The following is a 17,358-nucleotide window of genomic DNA, read 5'->3' on the forward strand; positions in this document are numbered from 1 at the left end:
TATACAATAGGTGTAAGTGCAGCTGCATGTATGCATTTATATGCAAGCACTTAAAGAGAACCCATTTGTGTGCATGTGTATTTGCAATGTAAACGCATATGTACATACACATGCTTCATTAAAAGCTTGAACTCAAGCGTCAAGGCTAAATTGTGTTGGCCAGAATTTAGGGAGCCATGGGAAGAAGTGTGGGACACAAGTCCCCCGCTCTTTTCATCGAAAGCTGATGGCTTTCATCTGCCGGAGGTCCCTTTCCCCAGAGCACGTGGGAGGTTCTTCCTCCAGGCACTGACCGCAGCTGACACAAAAAATAAGTTTAAGTTTTTGTCCTCAGTCTGGATTTTAGTGATGTTTCTTCAGATAAAACTCAGCTGGGGTTAGATCTCAGTGGCCACATTTTCTATTCTATTGGCTTTGGAGAATGTTTTAGGGTACTGTGTGCTGTTTGATACTTTTTAAACTGTATTTTAAAATATCATATAGTCTATGTATGTGATTTTGAAGAAGATAATAACATGACCTTTTGTCCCAGTTTTTTACTCAGAATTTTAGGAAAATATCTAAGCGTCTATGATGGGTCATAAATACATTGTAAAATAATGTCCATTTATAAATGAAATTTCCAGCCTTGAAAGTTGCTTGGATTACATATTTCTTTTGTAACTAGTTTGCAACCAGTATCCCCCCAGATAAAAATGAGAATTAATTTAAGCTCATCTTTGTCACAGACTACAAGCTTTTGTGACATGACTTAGTGAAATCCTCTTTACGGGCATATACTAAAAACAAGACTGTCTGAGCAGAGCTGGATGTGGTGGTGGCAAGGATGGGAGAGGGAGGGGGAAGTTCTGCAGCAGCAGGTTCCTCCACTGTTACAAGATGGGGATCGTTCAAAGGGAAACCCATCACCCACACATCCCACCCTGCCACGCACTGGGAAGCTGCCACCCTGAGCTGATTAATGCAATCGTTGCCCTTTACCTTAGACGTTTAAGTCTGAACTCTGGGTTTCTTTGCGGAAGAGAAGAGAAGCAGCCCAGGGTGTGCTGTCACCCGACATGTGCCCAGGCACCAAGCCCAGGGGCATCTCAGCACCCATCTTTGTGGTTGGTTGTCACCAGGTGACCTTGTTCACCAGCACAACTAGTGCTTGGGACCAGTCTGGAAAGGTCTGAGCAGCCTGACATGGGCTGGCTACACAACCGGGTGACTGTCAGTCAAGCTTGCATGGGGTTTTACAGCAAAACAGGGAGATAGCTCACTCCGTCTTAATTAAACTACCTCATGTTTTGCTTTCAGAGTCCTCAGTGCAATGAGGACAAGCTCGGCAGAAGCTAACTGGTCTTTTGCTGCAGGAAGAAAATAAAAGGAAATACACGATTTAATTCCGTTTTGTCTGGCAGAGATGTTTCTTCCACTTTGTTGTTGTTGCTACAAGATCAAAGCTGTAATTCTCTTGAAATCTGGAGCATGCCACCAGAGAAGAATTAACACAATGGTTTTAGTTTTATGTAACATTCCCAATACCCAGTGACTGAGCGCTTTAGAAGAGAATAAACAAAATGAAGTAAGCTGTTTGTTCAGCATGTTCCAACACCCGTCCATCTGCCTCCCTTTGTACGCACAGTCCCTCAGCCACAACTTTACTTATCTGCTACTGTCAAAAATATGACTCATTTTTCACAGAATAGACTGGGGGAAAAGTAGAGAAGTTTTTATACATAATAAAGCTTTCTCTTGCCCAGGATCTCCTGCATCAGCTCTTATTTTACTTCTCATTAAAAAGAATGACACAAAGAAAATGTACTTTTTCTAGCCCTAGTTAGCTGCAGTAGGACTCACTCTCTGTGCCACAATTAGCTCTGTTTGACTCTTCACAGAACCAGGCAAATGAGGCTTTGGTACAGCTAATTTTAGGTCAAGGAATTTGTCAAATTCCCAGGCCAGAAGGGGACTAAGTGTTAGTATGGTTTATACAATTAGTGAATTTGGTGCATGGAAGGAAGTCCCCTCCCCTGTACCCAGGCATCTCGTAAGCTCAGGTAACACGCTTTCATGGCCGCAAAGCAGAAGCCACTCCAAACTGGGGACACTGGCCAAAACATCTGCCTGTGGCACTCCATCAGGTTTTGAATCTGTGTTGTGCCACCATAAAAACCATATCCCCAAGCCGATGAAGTGGTTCCCATGGTAAGGGTCTGTGCAGTCTGCCCTACTGGTGACATCTTCAGTAACCATCCCTTTTCCATGGCGTTGTGCTGTACTTTGCTAGCAAGAAGGCTGATACTGGTTTCCCAGGTTAAGGTTGTGTTTGCCCAGCACATTGCTCCCCACTCTTGCTTTCCACATGCTAGACTGGTTTTAAAAATGCCTCGCCTGACTGATAGACAAGAGGCAAAACACACAGCAGGCCATCAGCAGATTTCTAATTCAGATGAACTCTCACAGCTTTCTTCACGCAAATCTCGCACTTTCCCACAATGAGACCCTCACATGCATCAGACAAGCACTGCTGCCACAGAACTCTCTCATGTATTAGACCAATTTCCCTATGATGAGAACAGCACTTGCCAAGTAGATGGGAGGAGAGATCCAGCAAACCCAGAGGTCCCCTCCCAAGTCTGCTGGAACCCCTGGCCCACACGTGTAGTGTGTGTGGCATCGTGCTGGGGTGAGGAAGGCTCTTACCAGTGTAAATGATCTCTAGTCAGCGGAACGATTCCTCTGACCAGCAAACCGATCTTTTGCATTTCTCAGTGCTGAGAAATGGAATTTTTCTTAGTTGCTACAATCACTAGTACCCACAGGACAGGAGTGGGACCGAGGCCCATCACATCTGTTTGAGATGCTCAACCTTTGCCAGGTTTTTTTGTGACGCTAAAGTTATTACAGAAAGTCACAGGCTTTTGTAAAGAGGAAACAAGATAAAGTCAATATGCTCTGAAATCAAGGCAACTATTTACCTTTTGGATCTTAACATGACTTGATAGGACTACATGACACAGTCTCTAAAAAACATCACTCTGAGGAAAGCTCCACAGAACAACACCTTTCATATGTCTTTTGCACTTCATTTGCTCTATTCTACACTTTAATTTTCTAGGCATCTCTTAAGTGTATTCAGTAGGATAGTAAGTGTAAGTCCTATGAGCTAACTAAATTACTTCTAGCAAATTTTTATCAGCACTTATAATGTATTAGCATCATTACGTTATAATTTAAACCTTTCATTTCACCACTAATCAAAGGCAATTCTACAAATAACCCAAATGTTCTAATTGAACAATAGTATCATGTCTTACTTTCTTTTTTAATAATCAAGCATGGTCACTATAACCTCTGTAGGTAATAGAGTAGTTTCTACATATTACTATAGCAGTGCCATTCCCTTTTGTCAAGCAAACTTCCTAGGTCTATGTATTCTCTGCTTGGACCTCTGCAAAGCTTAAATACTTCAGCAGGGTCAGCAGCATTATGTACAATATCCTCCAAATACATCCCTAGAAAATTCTGCTTCCCTTTGACAGGCAATACTGAGAACATCTGCTAGTGTAAGCAAATTGGCTGTGGGAACTGCATGCTCCCACTTTAGGGATGTTTTCTGTTTTCCATTTTTCATCTCTCTAGTGCACAGATCCATCACTTGTACTGCTGAAACATACTAGAACTGGAATTGCGAGATTAAAGTGCTAAAATTAGCCAAAAGCTAAAAGCACAATTTTGCTATGTCAAGAGTTTGCAAATGGGTGATAGAGGCTCTTTTCTGTTTGATATGGCAAATTGTATTAAAGCTAACACAATATTTTAAAATGAAAGCTTCCTTTGCTTCAGCATAAGAACTCTTAGCCACAGTTAGGATTTATATCTATAAAGATGCAATCCAAATTATGTCTGACTGTTTCTTGAGATATAATACACATTGTTTGCAGGCCATAGCCATAAAAACGTAAATATTTTGCTTCCCTCTACGCAGCTATTCAGTGGAAGAAAAAAGAAGTGGAACTAGTGATGAAGAGCTGTCCAATATGTATCAACATGCTGTTGGGTGACCATCAGGCTGTGCTTATGTTCACCAGCAACATGAGAGACCATAGCTAGAAAGCAGTGACCACCTTGGTAGTGCACAATGGTAGCCTTCTTTAAATTATGCAGAATGATAAGCTATACAATAAGAATTAGACTTGTATCTCAGTCACTTGTGTGTGCCTGGGAAAAAGCTCTTTCTGGTGTCAGAGATGAAAATATAAGAGCTGATGTATCCAATATACTGCTGTCTGTTGGCTGTTTTTAAAAAAAAAAAAAAAAAAAAAAAAAAATCTTTATCCTGAAGCCCAGCTTTTGGAGGATCAAACCTACAGATGTACACACACGTTCTTCACATCATTACAAGAGAAAATCAGATGCCAAGAAAGGACACACAAAATCAGTCAGAATGGTCACTTTGCCTGGCACCCTGCCTGTGACAGGGACCAATCAAGGACGCCTGTGGAGCAGTTCAATAAAAAGTCAAGTATGTAGTGATGCTTCCCCAGAACAGTCTTTCAGCTGTCAACGATTCTTGCTTAAGGATTTGCTGCAGGAGAACTGCCTGGAGATTTAATAACCCTTGATGGGTTTTCCATCAATGAATTTGCCCGTGTTGACCTTTGGCAACCACAACATCTTGCACAGAATGTTCCTTTGCAGAAGTACGTATCATGGAAAATATTTGCCTTTTATTTCCAAACTCAATGTGAGTACAGCTGATGTGTATTCACCCTTCCCATGCCATGCATGGTTTTGTAGACCTTTGCCACATCCCCGTGTCATCTCTCTGCCAGGCTGAAGAGTCCCAGCCTACACACTCATTCTGTATACGGCAGCTGGGTTGCACACCTTGGTCATTTTTAACCCTAAAGCTTTTCCAATTTAATATCCACTGAGCAGGGGAGCTCAGTGTTGCACAGCATGTTAAAAACACTGGTGCATTGTAGATTTACATAGCGGTATAGTAATGTGGGGTTTTTGTCTGCTCCTGAACATTAAGCTGAGGTCTTCCTACAATGAGCTTTCATTTTTGAGAGACAGCAGTCAGCTCAGAGTCCCCTCATCTTATTTATAAAGGTAAAACTGTTGGACAAGGAGGATTCTGATGTGCCTAATTTTGCAGCTGTCTCTACTAAATTTCATGTGTCATTTAATTGCTGTTATTCATACTCACATGGTGCTTTTGCAGTTCTTCAAAGTCAACCCTCATCTTTGCTATTCTGCAGAATAGCAAAGTATTCTGCATATCATCTTCACGTTTTATCTCCTCACTTTTTACCTTCTTTTCTAGATTGTTTAATTATGTGGAACAATAAAACCCCAGCAAAGACCTCTGAAATACTCTGGTAGCAACCTCTTTTCGCTCTAAAAATTGATCATTTGCTTGTACCCTCTCTCTCTTGATTATTCACACAAGGATCTTCCCTTCTATCCAACAGCTGCTCGATTGCTTTCAAGGTCCCTTTAGATTTAGATTCTTTAGTATCTTTTGATCATCACCAGGTATGCTGAATCCAGATCTCCTTTATTCACATGATTTTTCATTCAGAGGACTCCAATATATTTGTGTGACACAATTTCTCATTGTAAAAGCTCTTCCTCACTATAAAAAGTTCTTCCTTACTACAAAAAAAGTTCTTCCTCACTATGTCTGGTTTATGCATCTATCCACTAATTCTCAATGGTTCTTTAATAGCGTTACTAGTAATTTGCCTAGTACACATGCCAGGTTTCTGAATTAGTGGTTCCATTTTTCACATTAACTATCTTCCATTCCTTCAGTACTAACACAGCTCTAAGTGCAAAGTTACACATTATAGTGAGAAATTCAGCGATTTCTACCTGGAGCTCTTTTGGTGCACTTTGGATAAAAACCATCAGGTAATGGGGACTCATTAATGTTAATTCTGTCTGTTTGTTCCAAGTGATTTTTAGTTAAAATTGAGACATGTCCACTGATAAACCTTTTGCAAGAAAGGTTATCCAGGGTCTTCTTCAGTGGACAGATCCAAAAAGTATGAATATATTTGTTTTTTCGGTCTGTGGTTTTTTCTTCTCTGCGTCTTTCACACATCGATCAGTGAGTTACCCTAACTATCCCAACAGGCTTCCTGCTCCTGATGTGGTTTTAGAACTTCTTCATAGCTTTTAGTAAATAATCTCCCAGATTATTTGGATTTTGGGGGGTTTTAGGAGGGGTTTTTTTTTGGCCTGGATTGCTACGTTTTTGCACTTAATTACAGCTTACAGATCTTTCCATTCACCCTATTTGGGCATGTTCAGCTGTTCCAAGGAAGCCTTCTTGTTTTTAATAGCATTCCTTTCAATGGTGATTATCTATGCTGCCTTCCTTCTCTGCTTTCTCAAATCCTTTTTGATTAGCAGAAAGCATTAGCTTTGTTCCTCCACTATGGTTCCCTTAAGTGGTCCCAAAGTTGCGCGCAGAGATTCAATGCCGTTGTAAACACCTTCTTAATAAACATCCTCACTTTTGTATAGTTCCCTTTTGTAAAATTTAATAGCTGTAAGGGGATTCTACTTGTTTCTTTGAGCTTTCTTGCTTCTTTTGATCCTGAAAATGTTGTAAATCAGAGTACATCACAGTCACGACTACAAAATGGCTCTTCCGCAGTAACAGTCACTATATGCTAATATTGTTGCTTCATGAAGTCCTGGGCAACGTACTCCAGCTGACCCTCCCTCGAGCAGGGGGACTGGACTAGACAATATCCAGAGGTGCCTGCCAGCCACAACTGTTCTGTGGTTTTATAATGTAATATTATGTAATAACAATAATAAACTGGAAAATAATGCAATATGAGTATAATCACACTCATAATATGATCATATAATTTCAATCCACAAAGATTCCATGTTCCTTTGTGAACGCTTAGTTAACATGATTAAAGTTTTCTGTAACATCAAGCAGAGTTCCTCCATCGGCACAGGTCTCCTCATCCTTCAAGAATACTTTGTGTCCTGTATCATCGTAAGACTCATCAGATTTCTAATATACCTATTATAATGATATCCGCATTGAAATTTTCCACTCTAGTCTTTCTGTCCCATTTTCTAGACTTCAGCTGTTCTTCCACATTTCCTATTTGAATATTGCAATATTCTGTCCTGCCCTTTACTCAGGGCAGAAGTTTCAGTGACTTTTCCTCTACTGGATGCTACATGTGACAAGTGGTGTCCCTCAGGGGTCCATACTGGGGCCAGTGCTGTTTAATATCTTCATCAATGACATAGACAGCGAGATCGAGTGCACCCTCAGCAAGTTTGCAGACGACACCAAGCTGAGTGGTGCGGTTCACACCCCTGAGGGACGGGATGCCATCCAGAGGGACCTGGACAGGCTGGTGAGGTGGGACTGTGTGAATCTCATGACGCTCAACAAGGACAAGTGCAAGGTCCCGCATCTGGGTCAGGGTAATCCCTGGTATCAATAGAGGCTGGGGGATGAAGGGATAGCGTGCAGCCCTGAGGAGCAGGACTTGGGGGTACTGGTGGATGGAAAGCTGGACATGAGCCAGCAATGTGCTCTCACAGCCCAGAAAGCCAACCGTACCCTGGGCTGCATCAAAAGAAGCATGGCCAGCAGGTCGAGGGAGGTGATTCTGCCCCTCTACTCCATTCTGGGGAGACCCCACCTGGAGTGCTGCATCCAGCTCTGGGGTCCCCATTACAAGACAGACATGGACCTGTTGAAGCGGGTCCAGAGAAGGGCCAGAAAAATGATCAGAGGGCTGGAACACCTCTCCTATGAGGAAAGGCTGAAAGAGCTGGGGTTGTTCAGCCTGGAGAAGAAAGAGAAGGCTGTGGGGTGACCTTATTGCAGCCTTTCAATACTTAAAGGGGGCCTACAAGAAAGATGGGGATAGTCTTTTTAGCAAAGCCTGCTGCGACAAGACAAGGGGTAATGGTTTTAAACTAAAAGAGGGTAGATTCAGACTAGATATAAGGAAAAAATTTTTCACGATGAGAGTGATGAAACACTGGAATGGGTTGCCCAGAGAAGTGGTAGATGTCCCATCCTTGGAAACATTCAAGGCCAGGCTGGATGGGGCTCTGAGCAACCTGATCTAGTTGTAGATGTCCCTGCCCATTGCAGGGGGTTGGACTAGATGACCTTTAAAGGTCCCTTCCATCCCAAAGCATTCTATGATTCTATGATTCTATGATCTCAAACCACTTGCATTTCCATTTAAATACTGATCTGTGACCTTCTCAAGTTAACTGCCAACAGCATGATTGCCTTATGGTTCAAATGAAGTTCATCTGTCTGATATGTGCTCCCTTTACTCTAGAGGTATCCTCTGTTCGCAAGGAATTTTTATTCCTCCCCTTTATACCTTTTTCTCAGGCAATTATCGGAAATATACCTCTGCCTCTTTCTGGACTTGCACAAAGTGCCAGGAGCATTTTGGACAGTACAGTCAGAGAGATCCTGATATTCAGCTTCCTACTGAAGACAGGTCACAAGTACCAACACCTCTCCAGTATTTCCTAGAAGCTGATTCAGATGCATTTTGAGGTCCACTTGGCAAGCAAGTCACTGCTATGAGCTCAGCTATTTATATGGGTGATGATCAAGCTAACCACTGCTACAACTTTTCCTCAGTATGGCAGGTATTTCTGCCTCTAGAGAGTTAACCGTATGCAAACAGCCTAATTCTAAGACTTGGGGGAGGGAAGGCGGGGAAGGCAGCCACTTCCTTCTCATTAGGAAGGGAAATACAACAATAACAGGGCACCCCCGGAAAAAGATTCAACTTCTTGTGGTGTCCACCTTAAGGTAGAAATATTTCAGTATTGAGTTACTCCTAAAGGATTTATTTAAGGACTTAATAAAGGACTTAATTCCTTAACTTAAAGACCAGATGATTAATTTTAACCTGAAAGATATATGTCTCATGCAGGAGAATCTGTTTTTATAGAAGCCCTAGTAGGCCACACCTGGTTCGTGCTGGAAATGAAATGCCTACCGAAGTCAGGTTAAAACTCCATGGAAAAAAAGGAAGATAGCTAGAAGGATATTTTAAGAGAGAAGATTTCTGAAAGGCTGCAAGGGGTCTTCATGAAGCACAGGAAGAGGCAAAAAGAATCAAGGGAAAAGGGTGGATTATTTTTCTTTTTTAATAGCACAAGATGATTAATTCAGACATGTTTAGTGCTTGTCAGACTGTAACTAAAAGGCCACAGGAGGTAGGCAGAGATCTCTTCCAGTGGCATCACTAATCGATAGATAAAGACACGCTGAACAGCAAAGCCCACAGATCAACACTAAGACCTGAACTGACAGAGATGAGGAATTCTTTTGTAGAAATTATGGCTTATTCATAGCAATGATGCCCACTTATGTTTGGAAAAGTATTAAAATGCGGACAGCAATAGAAAGGGGTGGACTGCTGCTAACACAGCTATGAAAGAATATTGAGATTTCAAATGCTCCTTTCGTCTCCAGGGCCTAGGCTGGTAAAGCTGGGCTTGGCAAAACCTTGGATACTATCATTCGAAATAGTCCTGGGAGAGGATGAGGCCTCTGGTGCCTGGACTAATTCATAAGGAGGAAGAGTCAGGTCCTTTGAAGGTTGTCTTGGGTTTGAGCATCCAATTGCTGCACAGGTAAAATTCAGCCCCCAGGAGGACAAGACCCAAGGCATGTAAATTTTTGTTGGTGACCTCTTAAACCAAGAAACAAATGAAAGAATGGTTTTGTTAAGAGATTTCATCCAGTTGTGGAAAGTGTATCAAAGAAAGTCTGCAACAGATAGACAGAAGATAGACAGAAGCAAGAAAATAGCAGCTAGGCAGAGACTAGCAGGGAAGCATAACTGCTGTGCAGCAGGAGAAAGGAGGTCCTGACAAAACGTGATGCCCAGTGAGGAGAGAAGCAAAGATAAAGTCATTGGAGAGGTAAGGAAACCGCCCCCTCATGTTGGCTCCACTACCAAGTGCTGGACGTTGGTATTGGCTCCTGGCTGGCAGGAGGGGCGCATGGAAACTGGACAGGACTGGGTACACTGGGGGAATCCAGTGAGCAAAGAAACATCCTCAGCTTCTGAGACAGAGGAAAACTGGCAACAGGGTCATCAGCGTACTCTTCCCTCTGAAAGCCATCCTTGGGATCTTCTCAAACACAGGGACAAAGGGATTCTGACAGCAAATACCAATGACTCTGTGTATTTAAGACGAGCAATAAACACTAGCAGTATTTACAGTAGAAAAAACTGTAAACCTTAGATGTTATTTACTGGGAAAATTCCTACTGGAAAAATCTCATAACTACAGATCCCTGGGAAGAGCATGAGTCTGTGAAACAACTATATTAAGAAATACAGGCTACAATTATATGAGTGAAATAGCATATGCCCAGAGATGTTCTCAGACACCAGAAATGTTCCCAGATAGTCTACAGTGTTAAATGGTTAAGACAATCTGATACTGGGAGTGCCAACCTGTGCTCTCCCAATTTCCATGCGTGATTTGGAAGTCACCAGTCATTGCAGTAGGTCTTTTGGAAAAGACAGACAGTCAGAAAGACTGAAGGGGTCAAACTTTTGCAATATGGACCTGGGCTGTTCAGCTCAATGTCAGAGAATGATTCAGCACACTTATTATTAGTACAGCAGTAGCCATGGGAATTGCAATATATTCAGGAAATGAGCTGACAAATAGAAATGACTAAAATTCATTATAGCAGACTCATATTCTCTGGTAATTCAAAGATTCAAGAGAAGAGTTGAAGCACGATTTGGTTGGTAAATGGCAGATTTCTGAGTAAATAAAAAATGAGTTTATGAGAAAACAGACAGACTTGAATTGAGGGAAAGGCTCCTTGGCCACAAAAACAAATTAGGGTGTGTGCTGATTTTGGCTAGGATAGAGTTAATTTTCTTTATAGTAGCTAGTATGGGGCTATGTTTTGGATTTGTGCTGAAAACAGTGTTGATAACACAGGGATGTTTTCATTATTCCTGAGCAGTTCTTACACACAGTCAAGGCCTTTTCTGCTTCTCACACAACCCCACCAGCGAGGAGGCTGGGGGTGCACAAGAAGTTGGGAGGGGACACGGCTGGGACAGCTGATGCCAACTGACCAAAGGGATATTCCATACCATGTGACATCATGCCCAGCATATAAAGCTGGGGGAAGAAGGAGGAATTGTGGGGACATTTGGAATGATGGTGTTTGTCTTCCCAAGTAACCATTACACGTGATGGAGCCTTGCTTTCCTGGGGGTGGCTGAACACCTGCCTGCCGATGGGAAGTAGTGAATTAATTCCTTGTTTTGCTTTGCTTGTGTGTGTGGCTTTTGCTTTACTTACTAAACTGTCTTTATCTCAACCCATGAGTTCTCTCACTTTTACTCTTCTGATTCTCTCCCCCATCCCCCTGGGGAAGTGAGTGAGTGGCTGTGTGGGGCTTAGTTGCCGGCTGGGGTTAAACCACAACAGGGTGGCTCCTGAAGCAGGGAAAAGATATTGAAAAATATACTAAAAATTGCCTACCAAGCAAAGACGCCAACACTAATTGTAAGGAAATGAGCATTCCTGGTTTTAGTATAAATACCTTGCCCAAGGAATAGATTACAAGGAGATTTTACACAACCACTGCCACTTTGGCAGGGCATGCATACTGATTCAGCAGTAACAGGGGTTGAAACATTTCCCATTAAACGCAAAAGTGAGAAAAAACATGTGGAGATGTCCAGGAGAAGAGAGACTCTGCTGAACGAATTGCTTTTGTGGGAGACATTACTGAATTGTACCTCAAATCACTGGTGATGAATGAATTAGCCAGGGAGTCCCTATTCCCTTTTAGCCTCAGTGCAACGAACGTGTGGAGAACGCCACCAGGGCTATGACCTTGTTTGACTCCATTGCAGCAGAGAAAACAACAATATCAGAATACCAATAGACAATGTTCCAGTTAATATAAAGGGTGCCTGTTTACACTTTGTTTACTGGTGATGCACAAACACTTATCTGTTGGCATAGGGTGCTACTTGGAGTCTAGTTAAAGAATAATTTGCCTGAGCCAAGGTAACCTATGGAGCTGGGATGAGTAAGGTATCCCAGAAGTACTAGCAAAAAGTGCACAAAGACTAGCACAAAGTGCTAGTCTTACAACCTACCCATCTTTGGCTCTCCAGTCTGAAAGTCCAGGTATTTTATTTATGTAACCTTCATTTTGACTCACGAGCAAGGCTTGAACTGACACTTCTCTGTCCCGTCTTTGTGACTGCACCTCTGTTAGGTGATGGAGTGATATTTCACTAATCAGGGTATGTGCACAAAGCCAAGTTTACAAGGTGCAAATGGCTTTCTTACACAAATTATTGTAAAACTCCCAAAAGAAGCTGAAGGACCAGCCTGAGTGCATCTGACTGTGAGGAGCTGGGCTACCTACACTAAACCAAATCTTCATCTACTGAAATCCACCTGGATGTTTTTTGTTTGAAGGCTGGTTGTCCTTAGCAACTTATTAGCAAAAGCAACAAAAAGCCTTCAGGAAGTGGCTTAATGACTTTGATCTAAGCAATCAGAAAGCTAAAACTCTACAGATGTCTAGTATATGCATGGCCAAATAGGAAAGGTTCTCTTTTTAAGGCAAAATTACTTACCTATGCAGTAACAGAGGTTCTTTGAAGTGAATCAGTATGCATTCATTTGTGGTACACATGAACATTATGGCCTCTCCAGTGAGAAAATCATGAAAGTGAATAAAAGGTAAGGTTATTAATTTTGAAATAAGTTTGGGCTGTTGTCTCATTATGATCATATGCCAGAAGAAAGTAATGTTTGAGGCACTTTGTAGAGCTTGCCTTTCCAGTCTACTGGTAGAAGGAACTTCTACTAAGCAGTTGTCTTTATAAAGGTATAGAAAACAAGTCTGGAAAATATCAAGAAATAGCTAAAATATATCTGTTTAGGGAAGTATCTAGAAGAGTTTTCACTTAGAGCGCTTCCTTCCCACACTCTGGTGTATTGGTAACAGCACTGCCTACCTGAAGTGTCCAGGGAGATGAAGATGGCAAAATACAGAAGTGTTAGTTAAGGCAAAGGGACACTGATTCTCCAATGCAGTATTTTCTTTTTAAATGTATGTGTTTCTGGTTACTAACTATGGGTAAATTATATGGCACCTTAAATAGTCCATCCTGTACCATTCTATTGCAAGCCATTGTTATACTGCATCCAGCATGTCAGCTCACAAGCCATCACAGCAAGACTTGAGGACAATGTCGCAAAGGTTCATTACGTGCTTGCTCTCTCTCCTTGTCAGGTGCTAATGAAGAGTGATGGGCTTTGCTGGTTTTATTGTGGGTGAGAGATTATATGTCAAGGATGATCTGAGAGGTGACAAGTCCCTGACTGTCAGAAGGGACAGAGTCTTCAAGCCAGCTCTTTCTACTAGTGTCAGAAAGGAGCCCAGGAGTGCTGCAGCCCCCTGAACTGAATAGCCCAGCAGAGCTCCAAAGAAACTAGACTGGCAGTTCAATTTTAAAGGGCCAAAACTATGGACGGTGGACTTCTTAATACAGTGCTCCTTGCATTTCAGGTCTCCAGTTCAATAATATCTCCATGTAGACAGAGGAAAAAAAATCTGAAAAACAAGTCTCCATGCTGATTTGAGCAAAGAACTGGAAGCAGGGTTATGATTTCAGGAGATGCATTGTAGTGTATTTGCAGTTTTATGAACCAGCAAAATAAACATATGCAGAGACTGCATTAAGAAGTACTTCAACACCCTCTATAGGAACCAGAAATGAAAAAGAAAATAATTTATACCTGCAGTTAATTCTGATGAATTGAACAGACAGACTAAAACGATTTTGGATTACTCAGTCCTGAGAACTCTCATTTTCCTGGCCTGGTCAATAAGCATCTTATATCCTAGCAGCTATTACATATTTTGTTTTTGTCTCACAAAAGATGTTGACTTGAAGAGCACAAATCTTCCTCACCTTTCCACTTGTCATTGTATATTTCTTCTTTCTAGGTTTTAAGAGTGGATTGTTACCATCATGCTGTTTCTGAAGAATTATAATGTCAGCGTTTGAAAGTAAATTTAGTCCAACCTGTCCATGCTATATCTAAAAAGTCAAGTGTTCCTCTTGTCCAGCATCTACTAACACCATTGACAAAATGTAGATACAGCTTCCAAGTAAAATTCTAATCCCTAACTTATTTAGGAAGTGCTGGGAAGGGCTTACTCCATCTCCATTAGCTCATATTGTGCCTCAGCGTACGAGATCCTTATTTTCATCAAGGTGGCTTCCTCCCGTCACAGAATAAGAGAGAACAAGAGCAGCTGGCCATGAGGTAACACAGACTTCACAACCAAATCACTATCATGCTGAGGACTTCTTCTGGCATGGAGTAAAGGCCTGAATGCCTTCTTCCACAGAAGGGGTGTACGAGCCTCAGACAAAAGCAGCACAACTTGGGGGCACCCACAGACATGACAGACCACTCGCCTAGGCTATGGGAGAGGGGGAACGACTGTCCTCAGGCATTTATACTTGGGTGTGAGGAAGGAGCGGGGTGGGATTTGAGAGATCTAATGCGATGAGTCAGGATGCAAGGCACACATAGTCAAGCAAGACACATTTTATTTCTGCTTCTGCTGACGGGCTTAACACCTCTGCTCTCCTTACTCACAGACACTGCAGGCAAAGCCATGGCTCTCACAGGCAGCCTCCTGAGAAAGCCCTACAGAAGCCACACAAGCCTCTGTGTGCAGTCTGGCACCCTCAGACACCAAGCGCACAAAGGGAGCCTACCCAGGGCAATTCAGCAGGATACAGGCAGTATCAAGAGAAGCTTTGATGGCTACGGCCCCATAGACCTCACTGTGCCCTTGGCCCGTGGCACAACGAGGCTCCCCAAAGAGAGATGCATGCTTCCCCGCGTGCCCAGGTGGGACATGCAGGAGAAGTCACAAATCACCAGGGCAAAATCAGGGTTTCTTGTTAAGAGTGCTCTTGTTTGGGTTTTCTGTCTCCATGTGTCCTCTAAATCTGACCGTGTGCTGCAATACTCTGTGCCCCAAAGGCCTGTCTATCTGGGCTGCCCCTGCCAAGATGTGGGGAGGGTGAAGACACACATTCAAGTGAGGACAGGCTGTGACTGTGAACAGCAGCTACTCAAGCATAAAATCTTTTCAGGCACATACCTGTTGTGAGGTAAATTTGAGTCCCTTGGCACTGAAGCGGCCCTGAGGCAGGAGATGCCCTGGCAGGGTGGTACAAGGTCTGAGCAAGGCCAGATGTGCCAGTTGTGTCCTGCCCGGGAAAGCCTGTCCTTGCCAGCAGCAGCGGGGAGCTCAGCCGTCCCGGTGTGCGGCAGCACAGGGACAGCAGTAACAGGGCAGGGTTTGGTCTGGGGTACTGCCAGCAGCATGGTACCAGTGTAAATACAGCCAGAATGCCTGCACATGCAGCCACAAGTGCCCACACACTTAAATACCTCACGTAAAATTGGATAATTCATTAGCCACAAACCTCCTCCCCCTTCTTGTAGCTGGCTTTAATTGCTTTTCTTAACAGATTTCATGTAATGCAAGCCACAGGATTGCAAAGCCGCTATTAGACAGACCTGTTCATAGTGAAGCTTCAGTTCGTCTTTGAAAAGGTCAGACTGCTCCCTTGTGTGTTTGGAAAAAGGAGCGATCGTGTTATAAAAATACTAAAAATACCTAAAAACTGACTTGGAATTACTTCTCCAAGAGGTGTCAATCTGCTTGCAAAGTGAATTGTTCTTGTGTGAATAGGGAGAGCAGAATTTCAGGCATGCTGGTTCTTGCACTATCTCTTAATGAGTTCTTTGGATGCTTATTTGTCATATAATTTTGCCATTTGCTATTTGATTAAGGGTTTTTTAACCTTTCCAGTAATCTATTGAATTCTGTGTGAGCTGTGGGTGTGAGCATTCTTTGATCTCCATTTATATGTACAGAGTTTGCTGAAGTCCCTGCCAGTTCCTATTAAAGGAAGAAAGCAAGTTGTTACTTGTAGAGTGGTTCATATGACACTTTGCAGCCCTCTGGATTAAACCAGTACCTTTTGTTTATTGAATATTTCAGGAATACTTTACCGAATTATTTCAGGAACAAAATTCCTCAATTAAGCCATTTTCAGTCTGAACTCAAAACTTCCTTTTATATACACGTGTATTCTCTCTATATATAATACATGTCAAAAGAGAGACCATGGAGTTTTGTTATGTCATATGATTGAAGCACATGGGCTATTTTTAGGGACACTGCAGTGTCACTGCAGGATGGCAGAAGACTGAATTTTCCCCATGTCCAGAGAGGTGCACGTGCAGTTTTATTTGCAGGGTCTGTAGCTGATGGCTTACATCGTCTCTAATGCTGAAAGTTACTTTAGGAAGAAACAAAAAAAAAAAAACCCACCCACAGGAGAGAGAGAGAGGGAAAGCAAAAATTCTCTGAGTGACCGGACGGGAAGAGCAGTGGTGGGGATCCAGATAAGCACCCTTCTCTGGGTCTCCTATCTGGTGTGGTGGGTGGCAGCGATGATGATTGTGTTATTTCCCAACAGCTACACATACTTTGCTGGGACTCACTTGAACACCCTACTACTTGTTCCTGTTCATGATGCTCTTAGTGCTGACGGGAATATGCCCATTAGGTGCAAGCATTGCACATTTACTTGTTGTTAAGTTTCTATGCGTGTATATTATTTGACAATATTTATTATTTAAATGACCTCTATCTACTTTATTACAAACTATATTTTGGTTTTCTCTAATGTAAACTAAAAATCTAAAAAATGAGAGGTAAGAAAGAAGGGAAACAAGGTGTCAATCTCACATCAGTGGTAGCTGTTTTCTGTGAAAACCCATCACAGAATCATAGAATGCTTTGGGATGGAAGGGACCTTTAAAGGTCATCTAGTCCATCCTCCCTGCAACTGGCAGGGACATCTACAACTCGATCAGGTTGCTCAGAGCCCCATCCAGCCTGGCCTTGAATGTTGCCAAGGATGGGGCATCTACTACCTCTCTGGGCATCATAACAATACCTGGGTTTGCAGGTGCAAAGTCCTGAAAAGAGCATGAAAAATGACAAGAGCATGAGGCCAACAAGGGAAAACCACCGCTTTAGAAGCTCTGAAATATGCTGCCTCAACAGCTTCGGTTAGAGGTTGCAGAGCTGTGAGTAAAAGGCAGGCTGCAGGGCTGCAAATAGCAGGCCCTCAGCATTACCAAGGCTCTGGTATTGAGGTATTGAAGGTGCAGAGCAACACCCATCCTAGAAGCTGGGCAGAAAAGCATCAGGTCCAGGGCACTGACACC

Source organism: Platalea leucorodia (genome assembly GCF_965183815.1).
Source record: "Platalea leucorodia genome assembly, chromosome: 2".
Classification (NCBI taxonomy): Eukaryota; Metazoa; Chordata; class Aves; order Pelecaniformes; family Threskiornithidae; genus Platalea; species Platalea leucorodia.